We start from the raw sequence: 17,432 nt of genomic DNA on the forward strand, positions 1-17,432 counted from the left end.
GGGATTCTTGTATGGAACTAGCCAAGGAGATCCTCCATTCTGAGGGGTTGGTGTTGTTCTCTATTTAAATCAAAATCATCATTATCTTCTCCATTATGTTCCAAATTGTGGCTCTAATATGAAAGTAAATTTACAGGTCTATGGGTTCTTTTGTATACAACAAGGCGCTTGGGAATTAAAAATTTATAGGTTTGGGGCGATTCCAAAGTGTTGATCAATTGGGAAAATAAAATCATAGAGGTCAATGTCACAAATCTCAATCATATCCTTAGAGAAATTACCTCAGAAAGGGAGTTGTTTGAGTGAAAAAATTATATGCATGTCCATAGAGAATTGAATCAACATGTTGGTAAGCTCTATAAAGAGGCATTACAACTCCCATCTAGATATTTCAGTCAATATGAGTTATGGGGTGATCAAAAAATCAATGGAATAGAATTCCATTTTTAAAGAAGTTAAAGCTTGTACGTTTTGACAATCTGTTCATCTTTTCGTTTTAATTTTATAATAGTTATTTTCACAAAGCTATCAACTTTTTCAGAAAGTCCCTTAGGAAAAAAATAAAAATATCATAATGTGAATACAGAGCCAAATATAGTCAACCTTTACAATCAATGTTTAAATATTCAACCATGGTGAACCTTAGTCAACCATATTTTTACCATAGTTAACGATAGTATATCTTGTTCACCCATAATCAACCTTAGTCAACTTTGGTTGGCCATATTCAACTATAGTCAACCCTAATCAACTTTAGTCATAGTCAAGGTTTGAAATTGTTTAATAAATTAATATTAATAAGATTTAAAAGGTTTTAATAATAACATTAATAGTAAGGTTGATTACCAAGGTCCAATAAGATTTTAGTAATAAGATATTGTATTTAATAAGGTTTCATAATAAGAATTATTAATGTTTATATTCAATGATATTTAAGGTTTATTTAATATAAAGTTTCAAAATATCAAGGGGTTTTGAATAGATGGTGATGGGGTGTATTGTTAAGTCACTATGTGATTTGAAGGTCATTGATTCGAAACTCCCTGGGAAAAAATCTAGTCATGTTAAGGGTTGGTGTGGACCAGGCCGGGTGCGATCTATGGGTGATTTTGACAGCTTAGATGCCCTTATGTCACACCCCTATCCTGGTGATGGTCTTTCAACCGCACATAGGCAGGTGTGGCACCACTACCCACTTTCTTTTCACCAATACTTTATGAGTACGAATATGCCTAACCATCAACACTTAGTTATTTTCTTCAATTCTTCTACTAAGTATTATTACGCACTACAAATAAACATTCACATTCTTCACATCATCATACATAATTCTAGTGCACAATGGAAATACACTTTATTTAATGGGAGGGGAAACTCCCCAAGTATAGAGTCTACCCAATCAATTATATGACAAATCAATAATCTTACAAGTATACAATGTACAATTTAGCTTTTTTTGGAAACTCCAAACTTCCCTTCGGCAAAGCTCTCCAAGTTACACCCTACAATTTGCCTTCAAAACGCAATTCACCTGCTTCACCGTGTCAGGTCACTCACCTCACTGGGTTGGGTCGCCCATCATTCAACAATGCCCACCTGCAGCTCGTTGTCGTTCAATTTAGGTCACCCAACTCGCCAGTTCGGGTCGCTCGTCATTCAACAGTGTCCACCTTACACCGTGTGCTCGCACCCTTCCATTCAGATGCGGCCACAGTTCACTGTGTGCCTGCGCCCTACGTTCATACGTGTTTTCCCATGCCTGTTCACAACAGTCTGCCATTATATCGGGTTGTGTGGCCAGACTTGCCCGCACGCCTTCGCGCGACAGTTCTCTCGCTGGGTTGTTCACTTGCACACCGAGTTGACACACCCTTTGAGCCTACCTTCCTACCTACCATGTGTGTTCGCCTGGACTTCCGTGCACCCGTTTAGTCCGTTTCAAAATTTTTGGCTTCGACTGCTTCGACCCGCTGTCTGCCTGCATGTTCGCGCTGCCTTGTGCTCACCTTCCTTAATCACCCAAGTCGCTTATGTTATGTTGCTTGAACTTGCTTGGATTGATGAATTTCACCAAGTTGTCCACCTCTATATATACAATGCCCAAGTGTTTAGAGTGGGTCAGCCTACCTCCAAGCCAACCACCTGTGTCACTCATGTCGCCCATCCATCATGTCGACCCAACCATGTTTGGGTCCACCTACACATCAGCTCATCTATATATTTACACCTCCGCATGTCGGCCCAACCATCAGTCGTCCCACCGTATAAAGTCTCCACGACGCCTCCACATTTAGTCAAATTTCCTTTCGGTTTTTCGATTCTCATGCTACTCATCTGTGTGCACTCACCCAAGCGCCTGACATATGGGTTGCCCTGGTGCACCCATCCAACCAACGGCATTGTCACACATCTACTGAGGCACGTTTAACTGATCACACCCACTCGTCGTATATTGTCGAGCATGCTCGCCTATCGAATTTAATCGAACCACACGATCGTCGCATAAAAACGACTCCGTCGCACATAACTGAAAATGACTTTTCCCTGTCGCATAAAACCAACTCGAGTGCTCGCCGCACACATGGCATTCCCAACTCGTCTCAGGTGATTGACATCCTCCACCACTCTTAAAATGTTGTCACCCTCGACAACACCATCATACATCATCCCAAGTGTCGCTAGCTCCAAAATCTCCAAAATTTCCATGTTTCCCACCTCTACTCCATCATCACACAAATAACCAAGGTTCATGACTTCATAAATGGGAAAGTCTCCTCAATCCATGATCATCAACCACATCCATCGCAATCTCCACATGTTGCCCCATCGTGGAAGGCTAGTCCCTCCAACTCGAATACATGCTATCACTGCAACATATATCATGTTGACCCCATCATGTATCATAATCATGTGAATTGTTGCATGATATTCCATCCAACACAACATCTCGGCCATAACCAAGACATCTATCTAACAAAAATCGATGCATTGCATGCCCCCATGACTCAAACTAGTTGGGTAGCTAATCCAATTGTAGCGCTCAACCCATGAGAATGCTCCTCCTCATGCCACCGTCGGTTGTTTCTCAGCATCCTGTCACAATCTCATCTCGATCAAGAATCCATCCCAAGTGTAAAATAAGCCATGCTCAGGTCCATGAAATAGTCCATCATCTCATCTGCAACATGATGCCCATGATGCTAATGCTAATGTGCTGTCAAAATAGTTGCATTCATCCAAGCATCATCAATCTATCAAGAAAGAAGCCTCATCCCCAAGGCCCCTATGTGAGGGTGGTGTAGTCCTCCTAAATATCAAGGACCTGCACACACCTACCTCCAAGGTCTATCTCTTGAGAAGGGCCAGGAATTTTCCTCCCTGGCTCTCATCCACCCATGTATCTGATTGGTACTATGTCCTTAAGTAATCATGCACAAAAACAACCTCCTCATGTGTACAACCAAGCTTCTCAAGCTTGTATTTCGTCAACTGAAAGGCATATATGCCCATGGAATACCTTCAAAACTCCACTATGTCACTCGGATATCTAACTTCATAACCATCCCCAACCACTGCCTTAGAAGAAGTACTCAAACTTCCTTCATCAACAACTCCATGGTGAAGTTTCCCTGTAGAAGATGCACCTGTCAAGTGTCTCAAGATGTGTGAAACTGCCTTTCCACCTTCATCTTTCTTTCTAGCTCTCACAAGAAAGTCAATCATCTTCCTTTCCTTCATTGTTTGAGTCATACATCCAAGTTCCCTTTGCTCCGCATAGTCATGCTTCACATTTAGGTCCTTTGGATACAAATTCATTAAAGCAATCCTTGGCCTATATCCCAAGAAACTCCTCCTATTCATCAGAACCATCATAGTTTGTCCTCTAGCTGTAATCAAGAGTCTATCTCGGTCCACCATCGGTATGGCTTGTGCAAATTTCAAGAAATCATGCCCCAACACCATAGCATGATCATCCATGTTGATCACCCTCAAATCCAACTTTCTAAACCATGAACCCACTCTTACTTGAGTGTTCTTTAAAACACTTGTCACAACTTTCATGGTAGATTTTATTTCTATGAAAGCACTTGACTCTTTCCCCATTTCATCTTTCTTCCCAAAACATGTTGTTGCTTTCCTACTAAGGAAACTATGTGTAGCCCCCGTGTCAACCAATGCAGCAAACTTCTTGCCATGTACGGTTGCATGCAAAAAACTCAACCTTAAGGCATCTCCATCCTCCCTAGGCTTTGTCTTGCATCTTATCTCTACAACCTTATTCAATAACTCGACCTCATAGGAGTCTTTCGACTCATGTTTCGACCTGACTGTCCTCTTCAGGTACTTCAACTCCTTTTTTGGTCCATCTAAGCAACTTGATCCTAGTTTAGCTTGAGCTCCATCAAGATTTTCCTCCATCGCATCCTGCTTAAGTGCACCTACTTGGCACACACTGACTTCCTCCACTCGAAGTGACCCAATCATCTGAACATCTTCCTTCATGGTTCGGTGATATGTTCCAAGTCTGTCAATGTAATCAAGCTCAGCTTCTTCTATAACAACAGGATTTCGGTCAAGAAAGTCCCTCTTGATTTTTCCCTCAAGTCCCTTGACTTTTACCTGCAACATGCTGCTTTTCTCCCTTAGTCGAACTCATTCATCCATGAGTCCCTGGAGTCTTTGGTCACCCTGCCATATCTTCTCATCAAGTTCATCAAGTTCACCAGTCCTTCCATGAAGATTATCCGAGTCCTTTTGCATGTCCACTATCTTGTTCCCCATGTGTATGAAGAGTTCCCACTCTTGCACAAGAGCTTCATAGTGCTTCTGCGTTTTGTCTTTCCAATAATCTATGTCATGTCTTCAAGGTTTTGAAACGCTCTTTCTACCATCTTCATCCGTTCAGCCAGATTCTAATACCTGCTTTACTTTCAACGGCCATCAAATTACCTTTGATACAAATTGTCACGAAGTGAAGTGGTATTTGCTTTCGCTTCAATTGTCGATCATCTCTAATACCAGTTGTCACGAAGTGCAGTGGTATCTGCTTTCACTTCAATTCTCTATCATCTCTTATACCAACTGTCTCACCCCTATCCTAGCGGTGGTCTTTCACCGCACATAGGCAGGTGCGTCACTGCTACCCACTTTCTTTTTGCCAATACTTATGAGTACAAAATATGCCTAACCATCAACACTTGGTTATTTTCTTCAATTCTTCTACTAAGTATTATTACGCAATGTAAATAAGAATTCACATCATCATAACATCATTCTAATGCACAATGGAAATACACTTTCTTTAATGGAAGGGGCAACTCCCCAAGTATAGGGTCTGCCCAATCAGTTATATAACAGTTCAATAATCTTACAAGTATACGATGTACAATTTAGCTTTTGCTGGAAACTCCAAATTTCCCTTCAGTGAAGCTCTTCAATGATGATCAACCATGACCAACCATGGTTATCTTTGGTTAACCATAGTTATCCTTGGAAAACCATGGTCAACTTATGCTCAACATAGCAAACCATGATCTACCATGGTTAGAATGGTTAAACATGCTCAACCAGGGTCACCATGGCCATACATGTCAATTGTGGTTATACATTGTCAACATGGACAACCATAATGTATGATAGAAAACTATGGTCAACCATTGTCAAATTGGTCAAATAATGTTCACCAATGGTCAACATTGTCAACCATGGTTGTCATACCCAACCATAGTCAACCATGACCAAACTAGAACAACCATGGTCAACCATATTCAACTATGGTTAGTTTTGGACAACCATGGTCATCTATAGTCAACATATTGACCATAATAATTCCTCCTTAACCATGACTTTAACATATTTAGCCATAGTCAATCATAGTCAAACATGGTCTACTAATCCTCCCCATTCATGTTGTCTTTCAATGAGATCCTCCCCATTCATGTCATCCCTCCCCATTCATATCGTCTCACTACATTAGTAAATGTGGTTGATATGTAGTAAGTGTGGTTGATATATGCCAATTGAAAACATTTTCCACTTCTTATGGGTCAATCAGCATATGAAAATGATGTCAATTGAGACATATCAACCACATTTACTAATGTGATTGTCCTAGTTATAAAGGAACACTAAAAATAAAAATGAATAAAAAATAAAGACAAATTTAAATAATATGCCAATGAATTTTTCCCAAATATTTTTTTTTCAAATAATTTGTTTTAGCAAATTAAAATTTTCTGAATCAATTTTTGGTAACATCTAATTCAATCGAAAATCAAACTTAGTAAATATTACCCAAGCCAGACCTAATAAATCTAACTAAAATCACTGGAAGTTGCCGAAAAATAAAGTATAATAACATTACATTGAACCAACAATTATGGCACATTTAAATTTTTATTTATAGTTCAGAATTAATTGAGAAAAATGTCTAATGAGGTTATGGTTAATTTTTTTTCAAGAAATTCAATTCGAGTTTCGAAGCTTTTCTAGTGGGTTTTATCTAAAATCCAGTGGGAATTTACTGAAATCATAAGTTTGATGGGTAACCCCTACACAATCTAAGGGAGTTGTCTTTAGTGCAACTTTTTGAAGCTTTTACTGTGGGTTTTTTCCGTCCAATTTCTCTAAAATCCCGCAGGAATTTATTCAAATCACAAGCTTGATGGGTAAAAATGTGCAATCGAAGTGCACTAGGGGGTTTTGCAGGGTGTTGAATCCATATATACAGTGAAAAAACTAGTTTAAATAACACAAATCAAGATTTCACTTCAATATTTCCACCAAATTCCGGCAATGTAAAGTCCAAAAAGTCACACTAAAAACAACAACAACAACTCCCAATCTAAATAGCCTGAAATTCCAAAAATCCCACTAAAAACAACTCCATTCAATTCTAAGAATGTTTGCATAGTTTCCTTGATGGCCGAAATAGATTCAGGAGCATCAAGAACAACCCTCATAACATCCAAAAATCTGAAGCTTGACAGCTGTAAAGTGGATTTCCAAAAAATTCTGTCAAATTTTTCATAATCATTCTAGAATTTACATTGTTTTGCCGAATCGTGGCTCCGTTACACTACGGCTCTATTTTATACCATAACTTATCCTTTGTTTCTGTTAGACTTATAACTTATCCTTTGTTTCTGTTAGACTTTCTCAAACAATGTGTTCAGTTGTAGAGCATAAATTATTATTGGTTTTTGTTAGACTTTATCAGAGTATCTGACAGGGTAGCTGAGAAAGTCCAGGAAAGCAAAGAATTCGACCAAGGTAGCTGACAAAGTCACATTGTAAAGCATAAATTATTCTTGGTTCCTGTTAGACTTATCAAAGCATATAGCTGACAAAGTCCAGGGAAGCAAAGAATTCGACCAAGGTGGCTGACAAAGTCTAGGAAAGCAAAGAAGTCGGCCAACATTATAGCCATTTCAGGATAGTTGTTAAAGCTTATTTATTACTGTAAATCATTTTTGACAAATATACGGTCTATTTTGATTTTCCTGCGTCATGGTGGACTGTCAGACAATGAATCAGTATTTAAGCAAATCTGTTAAGGCATTCAGAATAAATCTGAGCAAATTCTGAAGTCTGTAATTCCAAGTTCCTTCTAAAGTAACCTGCCAGTTAATTTAGGAAGCTACAGTTTGCTATCATTATTTGTCCTGTTAAAATAAATAACATAGACAGAGGTCTGGCAAAACAGTCTAAGCCAAATTTACGGCCATTTTGCGTTGGAACATAAATAAAGATGACTTAATTCAAGAATTCACATTACTTCATAACGAAACATTATATATATTAACAGTGTAGACTGTCAGCCCTAATCTTGAGCAGGATCAATTGAAATTCATAATATTCCAATGATCCGAGAAGTGCCTGACTAGGTTCTTTCAAAAATTGCTGATACCTTGATTTCTTTGATTAAAAAGCTACCTTCATGGAGTCCTAATATAAATCTGTGTGAATTGGCCTTACATCTGTATCTGAGGTAGCGATGTGCTTCAAATACTTGTTCAATTTAGATAAAGCTTAATGACAATGTAATTTGCTCAAGTTTGCACTTAGTAGAAACCTTGAGCGAATGCATGCAAGCGACTTATTTTAACTAGTTTGCCTGTGCAAGCATGCCGTGTAAACTTCTTACCTCCGAAGATTTCAGTGAGATCAGATAAGAAACCTATCGAAACTAATTATCGTCTGTCATATCACTGGTGTAATGCATGAAAATGCAGCCAGATCGAGAATAGGTTTTTTTTGTTTTTTTTTTTAAACGAGTTGTGATTTTTTGGAAATTTTGTAGGTAGGTTTTTTTGAAATTTTTTAGGTAAGTTTTTTCAGTCTAATTTTTCTAAAATTTGACAAGAATTTATTGAGTAACCCTGCATAGTTCAATTACCTAAAAAGTTTTTCAGTGTACTTAATCCATATAAAATCAAAAAACAATTTAAATAAAACAAATCAAAATTTCACTTTAAATTTTTCTTACAAATTCTAACACGGAAAAATCCAAAAATCAAACTATAAGCAACTCCGATGTAAAATGTAAAATCTTAACCTTTTCTGAGCCAATTCCTGCAATGTCGGTATTTGCTCCCCCAGTTTGCCCTAGGTCCGACGTATTTTGGCATTAGCAGCCACCGTCCTGTCACTTCTATGCCGCGTTATTACCTTTTTGAAACCTGAGAAAACCGATTAAATGACAAAAACGAAATAGATTCTGAAAAATAAAGAAGCCTGACACCACTGCAAATGCAATTTACGGAAAGCGTGTAAAGAAACGGACCGCGAGAGCCGCCTCCATGTCGGCTTCAACAAAAGAATGGCGCCTGGCAAAGCCATCGCTACTGGAGATTTGCTGGCATTATTTTGCTACGTCGTATTTCTCGTACTTCTTGCGTATCGTGTTCCGGCGAATTAAAACGTCTATGACGCACATCTTGCCCCGGATTCGAACCCGGGACCTGGATTGCAGAAAGGAGTGAGAACTTCGCGCGGATTGGTAAGAATGGACTATATGGCAGAACTTTTGAAGATTCTGTCAATTGCCGTGGAAAAATGCAAAAGGGAGGGACGGAAAATTGGGTTACCGTTTGCGTCAACGGAATCAGTTTCGTTGTTAACGGAATAAACTTCTGCCCGGTGACGATGAACTTGAGGTGGACTCTTGTAATTCTTGCACCCTTGATTGAAGTGATTATCATGATACATCCATGTGCGAAGGATTTCGTATTTTGTTTTTATCCTAATTCTAAGGTGTTTATGATAATTTTAAATTTATAAAAAATATTTATTTGACAATTTTGATTTGATTTAAATTTATTAACAAAGATATTATTATAATAAATATAACCGTTATATTGATATTATAAAAATATTACAGTGATATTGTACAGCATAAAAATATATGTCAGTCCAAAACTTGTAATTGACTTTTTAGCTCTATATTATTTTTTTGAAATATCGATATATGTCGTGGGAATTTTTTTTGGAGTTTTTTTTAGAAATTAGAATCTTGAAAAAATAATTATGGTTAAATTTTGATTTGTGTTGTTGAAATTAGTGTTTTAATTGTACTTTTGGGGCACTTTGATTGTGAAGAGTTCATTTGTCAAACTTGTGATTTCAATGAATCCCTGTTATATTCTAGACAAATTAGGTCGAACTTTCCAAAAATAAACCAAAAAACTTTCCAAAAAAACACACTTAAAGACTAATCAGAACAATCACATATTCATACACATTTATATTTCTATTAATAATACAAGAATTTTAAATAATATAAAATAGAAATTAATTTATATAATTTAGTTATTTATAAGTAATTTTTTTCCATTTCATTGTTTTGTTTGTTTTTAGTTTGAAAGCTTCATCTTTATGTCCTTAGTTCATTGTTTCATTTTCTTTGTTTTTAAATGATCTAATGGACACCCTAGTTATAGAATGGTTATGGTGTTGATGCCAACCATATTGGAAATTGATTTTTTAGAGCAACACATTTAACAATATGTTGTCTCTATTGGTGCAAAGTTTCCATTAACAAGGTAACCCTACTTTCTATGTTGGTTTCATGAATTTGCATTTTCTCAACCACAAAAGAAATTGTAGTCTATGAATCTCTGCTAGATTGCAGACAAATTAAGTCGAACTTTCCAAAAATAAACCAGAAAACTTTCCAAAAAAACACACTTAAAGACTATTCAGAACAATCACATATTTATACACATTTATATTTCTATTATTAATACATAAATTTCAAATAATATAAAATATTAATTAATATATATGATTTAGTTATTTATAAGTAATATTTTTTTCATTTCATTGTTTTGCTTGTTTTTAGTTTGAAAGCTTCATCTTCATGTCCTTAATTCATTGTTTCATTTTCTTTGTTTTTAAATGATCTAATGGACACCCTAGTTATAGAATGGTTATGGTGTTGATGCCAATCATATTGGAAATTGATTTTTTAGAGCAACACATTTAACAATATGTTGTCTCTATTAGTGCAAAGTTTTCATTAACAAGGTAACCCCACCTTCTATGTTGGTTTCATGAATTTGCATTTTCTCAATCACAAAAGAAATTGTAGTCTTATTATCAACAATATGCACTTTGTGCCTTCTAAGCATGTGTCAAATATCCATAGTCTCACATAATGAACGCCTACCAACATGCCCATGGTCCATTATAGTTACCTCCCAACCAAAACTTTGAAAATTTCTAGAATTGTCCCAAACCACTTTGAAGTTAAGTATGGGGGTTTTACGCAGTGCATTATATTAGATATCATTTTGGGATTCACGTATGACCATTTCCATGGGGTGAAGAAGTGGGATTGAAACTAGTGAAATGTGGAGAACGAATCACATAGCATCAATCATCACTTCCGGGGCTTGCACCCGGTAACCAGGACTTCCCAGGAGGTCACCCATCCCAGAACTCCTCTGGCTCAAGCGCGCTTAACTGTGGAGTTTTTCCCCACAATCAAGCCCACTTAGCTTGCTACCCCATTTGCAAAACCTTAGCAAGTATTGTGCCTCATGAACCATTCAAGTAGAGATCCCTTGACTCTTTTTGAATTTAAGTATGGGGGTTTTACGCAGTGCATTATATTAGATATCATTTTGGGATTCAACTGCGTTAAGTAAGATCATTCACGTATGACCATTTCCATGAGAGGTAGTCGTAACTGACTAATTTCTCATGATTTTTGAATAGTTCACTTAGCACTCATTGCATCGGGTGATGCTCACAGGGGTGAAGAAGTGGGATTGAAACTAGTGAAATGTGGAGAACGAATCACATAGCATCAATCATCACTTTGAAGTTATCAACATAAACAAGGATAGAGTAAAGCTCCCTTCCCAAGAACTTAAAGCACCACTAACATCACATTAAATGAAATTCAATCCCATAATCTAGAAAATATAAAGTCAAGAAACCAAAGGAATCCCCTATTCCACCACGCTAACCTAATATAAACCAACACAAAGGTAGAACATTTATGGCCCTCCAAAAATGAAAGTCAAAAGAGCTAATACTATTATCATTAGATACTTATGAAACACCAATTTCCCCTATTTAAAAAACAAAAAAAAAACAAAAAAACACTTAAATAAACCATGAAATCACCATAGACATCAAATACTCAACCTTCACATCTATATTCCCACATGCATACAAAATTATCAATTATGGTAACGCACTCTAGCATTAAGGGCGAATGCATTGCATTGCATGCACATTCAAACCTTCTAAATACTTATAAACTCACCTTATAAGTATTATGGCACAAGTGTGTGACATGTTTGGCTTGTTCGTTAACCTTAAAACCATATGAATAGGGGGTCGGAAAGATTAATGCCCTTTTTTTTAATTTTAGAGAACCACGTTTTAATCTAATTGTTTAGTTAGCTAATGAGTTTGCTTGTTGATTGTGTGTCCTAAGCACATGAAAAAATTCATCTCTCAATCTTGCCACGTCTCTTCATACTTAAGTCTCTTCATACTTAAGCATTTTTTTTGACAAAATACTTTTAGTCATTAATTTACTAACTAACTCCAAAACCCAATAATAATTATCCATTTATATTTCCTTTCATCAACAATTCTCGGCAAAAACTTCAACTTAATTATGTGTGTCTCTACCAGATCTCCATTAAAAATAATTTTCTTCATCTTTATTGTATTTAATAATAATCCCCAATCCTACCGTCTTTATTATAAAATATCGTAATTTATTTAAAAGATGGATTCAATCTTTTAAATAAAAATGTCCCATTTTCACAAAATTTTCCATAACCATATGAAATATGGTAAATACATTCAAACCAAGAGAATAACATTCTAGTGATAAAACAATTGTTATGTGGACAGCTTATATATGTTTGTAAATTTTAACGTTCAATGGATTTCATTTTTTGTGCGTAAATACATCACGTTTTAAATCTTGTCTATAGAAAAGAAGTTACCAAATTCATAGTGAAGGGCCCAAGACGAAAATAAAGAAAGGATCTTACTGAATCCATAATGAAGTGCCCAAGGCCAATTCAATCACAAGAACAATGCCTCTCCTCATATTTACCTATTTTTATCGGCTTACCCAGGGTAAATATGAGATGAGAAGCTATTATGATAAGACTTGACCTCCTAGGTGACCTTAAGGAAGTGGAATCGACGAAAACCCACAACACAAACTTTTTGTATCTGTTATGGGACTCCCAGAAGCCTTCCCAGTCATCCCCATGACCATTCCCTAGGTCCCACTAAGTTTTAGATCATTAAACCCCTGGATGCTCCCTTGATATGGACAAGGGTGCATCTGGGAGACTACAGACACTCCCACAACAAGGTATGTGTGCGTCTAGGGACCTTTCTCCTCAGACCTGTGCTTGCGACTCCATGATTGTGCCACTTTTCAAGCCTAGAATCCAAGTCACTCCTGAGAAACCCCTTCATCTTTCAAAATCCATAATTTATATGAAAACAACACTTGCAAGCCAAAAACTGGCTCCAGGACTAGGCCTGACCATCCCCAACTGGGACTGACATTTTGTCAATCACTTAGTATCAATGCAATCTACACTACATGAATACAAGACAAAGCATAAATGACTGATAACTCATATGAGACTTGACAAGAATGATCACCACCCTCTTCCCTTAACTGTTTTGACATCAATTAGGTCTTACATCCATTATCCTTTCAGTTACAAGTAAATACATGAAATAACCTTTAGTATAACAAGTCATATAACCATGCTTATAACCATCATTAAACCATGTAAATAAAAATGATATAACAACCATTAAGGCCACATAAGAACAAGTACAAAAGGAAGATAACTTAGATTTTATTAAACATAGGCAAGAGCCAACCAGGTTCGAGACTTCCACTTACGACCTGACCGTAGACATGGCTGAACCAAATCCTTCTTTCAGCCAGGCACCCTTGTGCCATATTCCAAGCATGAATGTAGGATCTCATGAATAAACCAATCCATAAACAACCAAGAGAATCTAAAGGTTGAACCACCTCCACCCTCACCAAACCGTGATCTTACCAAAACCGACATCAAGATCAAGAAACCAAACCAAGCTTGGAATGCCTCCAGATTCCATCACTATCCTCGAGGAATTTTCCGCCGCCTTGTCACTAGGCCCTAAACCGAGACTCCACCCTTAGGATTTACCGTGTATCCAGCCAAAACTGGTTAAGGGCTTCCTAGGCCTTTGGGAATTTTTTTGAGACCACCTCCGCCTCAGATTCCGAAACCATCCGGCAATGCCAAAGCTCAAAAATCGAGAAACAATCCCATCAAACCATGGTTATCTGGAAAAATGTAAGGTAATGCTGAAAAACATTGTCATAACCCGAAAAGACCATGCCACCGACAACCAAAGAACCAAATACCAATATATAAAGCCATGCATGTCAAAACTAGCGAGAAAACCACACATGAAATATGTTACATGCAAGTATTCTTGCTGAAGCTACTTGAACTTGCTCTTCCTTTCTTTCTCTTTGATTTTCTCTCTTTTCCTTGTCCTTCCTTTGCTTGCTTTTCCCTTCCTTGCTCCAAAGTTAGAATGCTCCAAGAAAACTCTAAGTGTCCAAGAGTGTGAGAGAGAAAGAATAACGAGAGAGCTCCAAAACTAAATTGACAAAAGGTTATTGATCCAGGTGGATATTGGTGGCCACCCACCTATCCCATTTAGATCTCTAGTCAATTTCTTTTGTTTATTTCAACATTTACTATTTTTAGCAGATTTTCGGGTCCTGAACTTCCGAAGCAGTTTTGAGCCCCTAAACGACGTTTTTTAATGTTTGTTGCAGGCCCATAGCCATAGGCAAGGGCTTGGATAAAAACCTATAGTAGTCAGAGAGACCTTTCCAACAAGGTATCATATGCGCCAAATGGAGATAATATGACCAAGTTGTGACCCTGGGAAGTTGTCTACCCAACTAACCCCAACAGGGCCCACAAACTCTTGGCGTTATATCTCTTGGGGTTAGTGTTTTGGTTGTTTAGGGTTTTCTCGTGTTTTTCAATAATAAATAGGCCTTTGAGCCCCATTGTAACACAATTCAGAGGCATGTAGCCACCACATCTCTTCTCAGAGATAAAATACCATCGCATGAGCTAGTCTTATTTCCATTCCGTTTGTAAGCATATTTCAGTATTTGATATTAATGAAATGAAGTGTTATTTCTGTTGCATCTTTGTATTTATGGTTATATTTGTAATTTGTTGCATTCTTGTTTAAATTTGGATTAGTTACACTCACCACGCCTGAGCCAAAAGCTTTCCAATTGGTCCTCAGAAGCCTTTTTATCAATGAGGCTTCTATTTTCTTCATTTTCCATTATTTTCCTTCATTTTCCTCCTCACATGCAACCTGTGACCTTTCACCTTCCTTTTCTCCTAATTTCCATTATTTTCGTAAATAGATGTGCCAAAAATGACATTTTGCTTTTACAAATCCTTTTCCATTGCCTTTGTCAATTTCCTTAGCCATGATAAACCAATGAACACCCACACAAGGATTTATTTCCCAACATTCAACTTGGAATAAGTGTCCCTTAACCTTGGTCTAATTTTTCCTTTATTAACTTTTATTACATGAACTTTTAACCAGGGGTTGTTACAGACCCCTCCCCCTTGGGGAACATTTTCCTTGGTGTTAAACCACACCAAGACCTCAATAAAACCATTGAAAATAAAACATACTACCCATGGAGCTTCATAACTTAGTTTGTTGCAGTATTTACAATGACCACTGCTGAAACATGACAATCATACCATTTACTAGAGCTTTATAACATAGATCATTACGATATTTACAATAACCACATATACACATATGCACATTTGTTAAACCAACAAATAAAAGGATACGATGGTCATATCAATCAACAAGGGAACTCAAAGGCTTACACCTCCACCCACAAAAGTAATACGAGGATTCACTTTCTTCTCAGGAAGTCCATAATCCACTATCAAATTCAAATCTACATCCAATGTGCAGCGCTACAATCCTACGCCACTTGTCCTCTCAACAAATAGTTACCGACTCATCGTTCCAGGGTGCACTCCCAATGTGCATATGATTCCATCTGGCAATGCTAATGACCAAAACAAATCCATCGCCGACCTTCCCTTCACTGCTACATAGTCCCTTGGGAAATCCGGTCACCCCCTTCTGTGCAATCGTTCACCTTCCAAGTTCCTCGACATCCCCTATCCCGGGCAATCCATCCCTTGGCAAGGTTTCCTCATACCGAAAGGTCAACAACCAAGGCATATACTTGCCTCAAACCATCATACTGGTCATAACATGCTCATGGAAATCAATGGACACTACTGGGTACCAACATCCCACAATGGCCCTACTCCTAAAGTGCTTTACCAATATGCTTCTACATGTTCCAATTTATTTCACTACTGTTGCTAATTCTTGTCGTTGATTTCAGCCACCCAACCGAGCATTTCTGTGATTCCTATACCAAGCACATAACTTCTATCAGATTTAAAATAAATTGAAATAAATTCATATCATACCTCATCGGTAGCTCGTCAATAAGGTCTACTTGCAATTATATTTGCTTCATGTCACAACAAGTCAAACTAGCATCTTTTATCAAATCATTATGTATAAACATATCACATCGGTTAGCTCAAAATTCAACCATCATAGACCAAAATCATAAATCACATGTAACCATCATAAACCAAAATCATAGATCACATGTAATCATTATAGACCAGAATCATAAATCACATGCATAATAAAACTAAAATAAAATATTAATACTTATCCTTTAATCAATCCTTTAGCTTCTACCTTTGTCTTTATTCCGTATGCACACCCGAAAAACACTCAGTTCCTTCTCCTCAACCATGTGGACAAACAAATATTGTGCATCACACACATACAACTACACACAACGTACAACACCATGCAATACATGCACCTACACCTGACATACAACACATACACCTACACTCAGTGTACAATACAACCCAATACATACGTCAACATCTATTGTACACCACCACACAATACATACACCAACACCCTATGTACAACACAATACATATACATACAGAAAGTACAACACAACAAATACATATGTCACGATACCACGACTACACAATACACATACATAGTACCGCATCCCTGCAACACAACATGTATGACATGCGCACAATCCCACATGTACACTAATACCATATGTACAACATGTACACAATACTACCTGTACACAACACCACTTGAACAACGTGTGCACAACATCACATGTACATGACACCACCTACACAATGTGTACACATCACCATATGTACACCGCACCACCTATACAATGTGTACATAATACCACATGTACACAACACCACATGAACGACAAGCACACAACACCACCTCCGCACAGCACCACATGGACAACATGTTCACAACACCACATGCACACAACGCCACATGTACAATCATGCACACAACACCATATGTACAATATGCACACAACATATGTACACATCATTGCATATACAACATATACATAGTATCATATGTACACAACACCACATATCCAACATGTGAACACCATATGCACACAACAATGCATATCCAATATGCACACAATACAATATGTACACAACACCGCATATCCAACATGTACATAGCACCATCTATACCCAACACTACATATGTAATATACACACAACACCATATATACAACATGCATACAACATCATATGTACACAATACTACATATACAACATTACACATCACCATAGGTACAATCACTAAATATACAACATGCACAACATATACACAACAATAGCACTGCACATCCAAAACCATACTGCCTCTACCAAGCAACCTTGCTTCCAATGTCTCTTTGCCATCCATGCTTATCCTAGCATGCC

The sequence above is a fragment of the Pinus tabuliformis genome, chromosome 5_2 (assembly GCF_031772625.1).
Source record: "Pinus tabuliformis cultivar Carrire ecotype Pingquan chromosome 5_2, CPIR1, whole genome shotgun sequence".
Lineage (NCBI taxonomy): Eukaryota > Viridiplantae > Streptophyta > Pinopsida > Pinales > Pinaceae > Pinus > Pinus tabuliformis.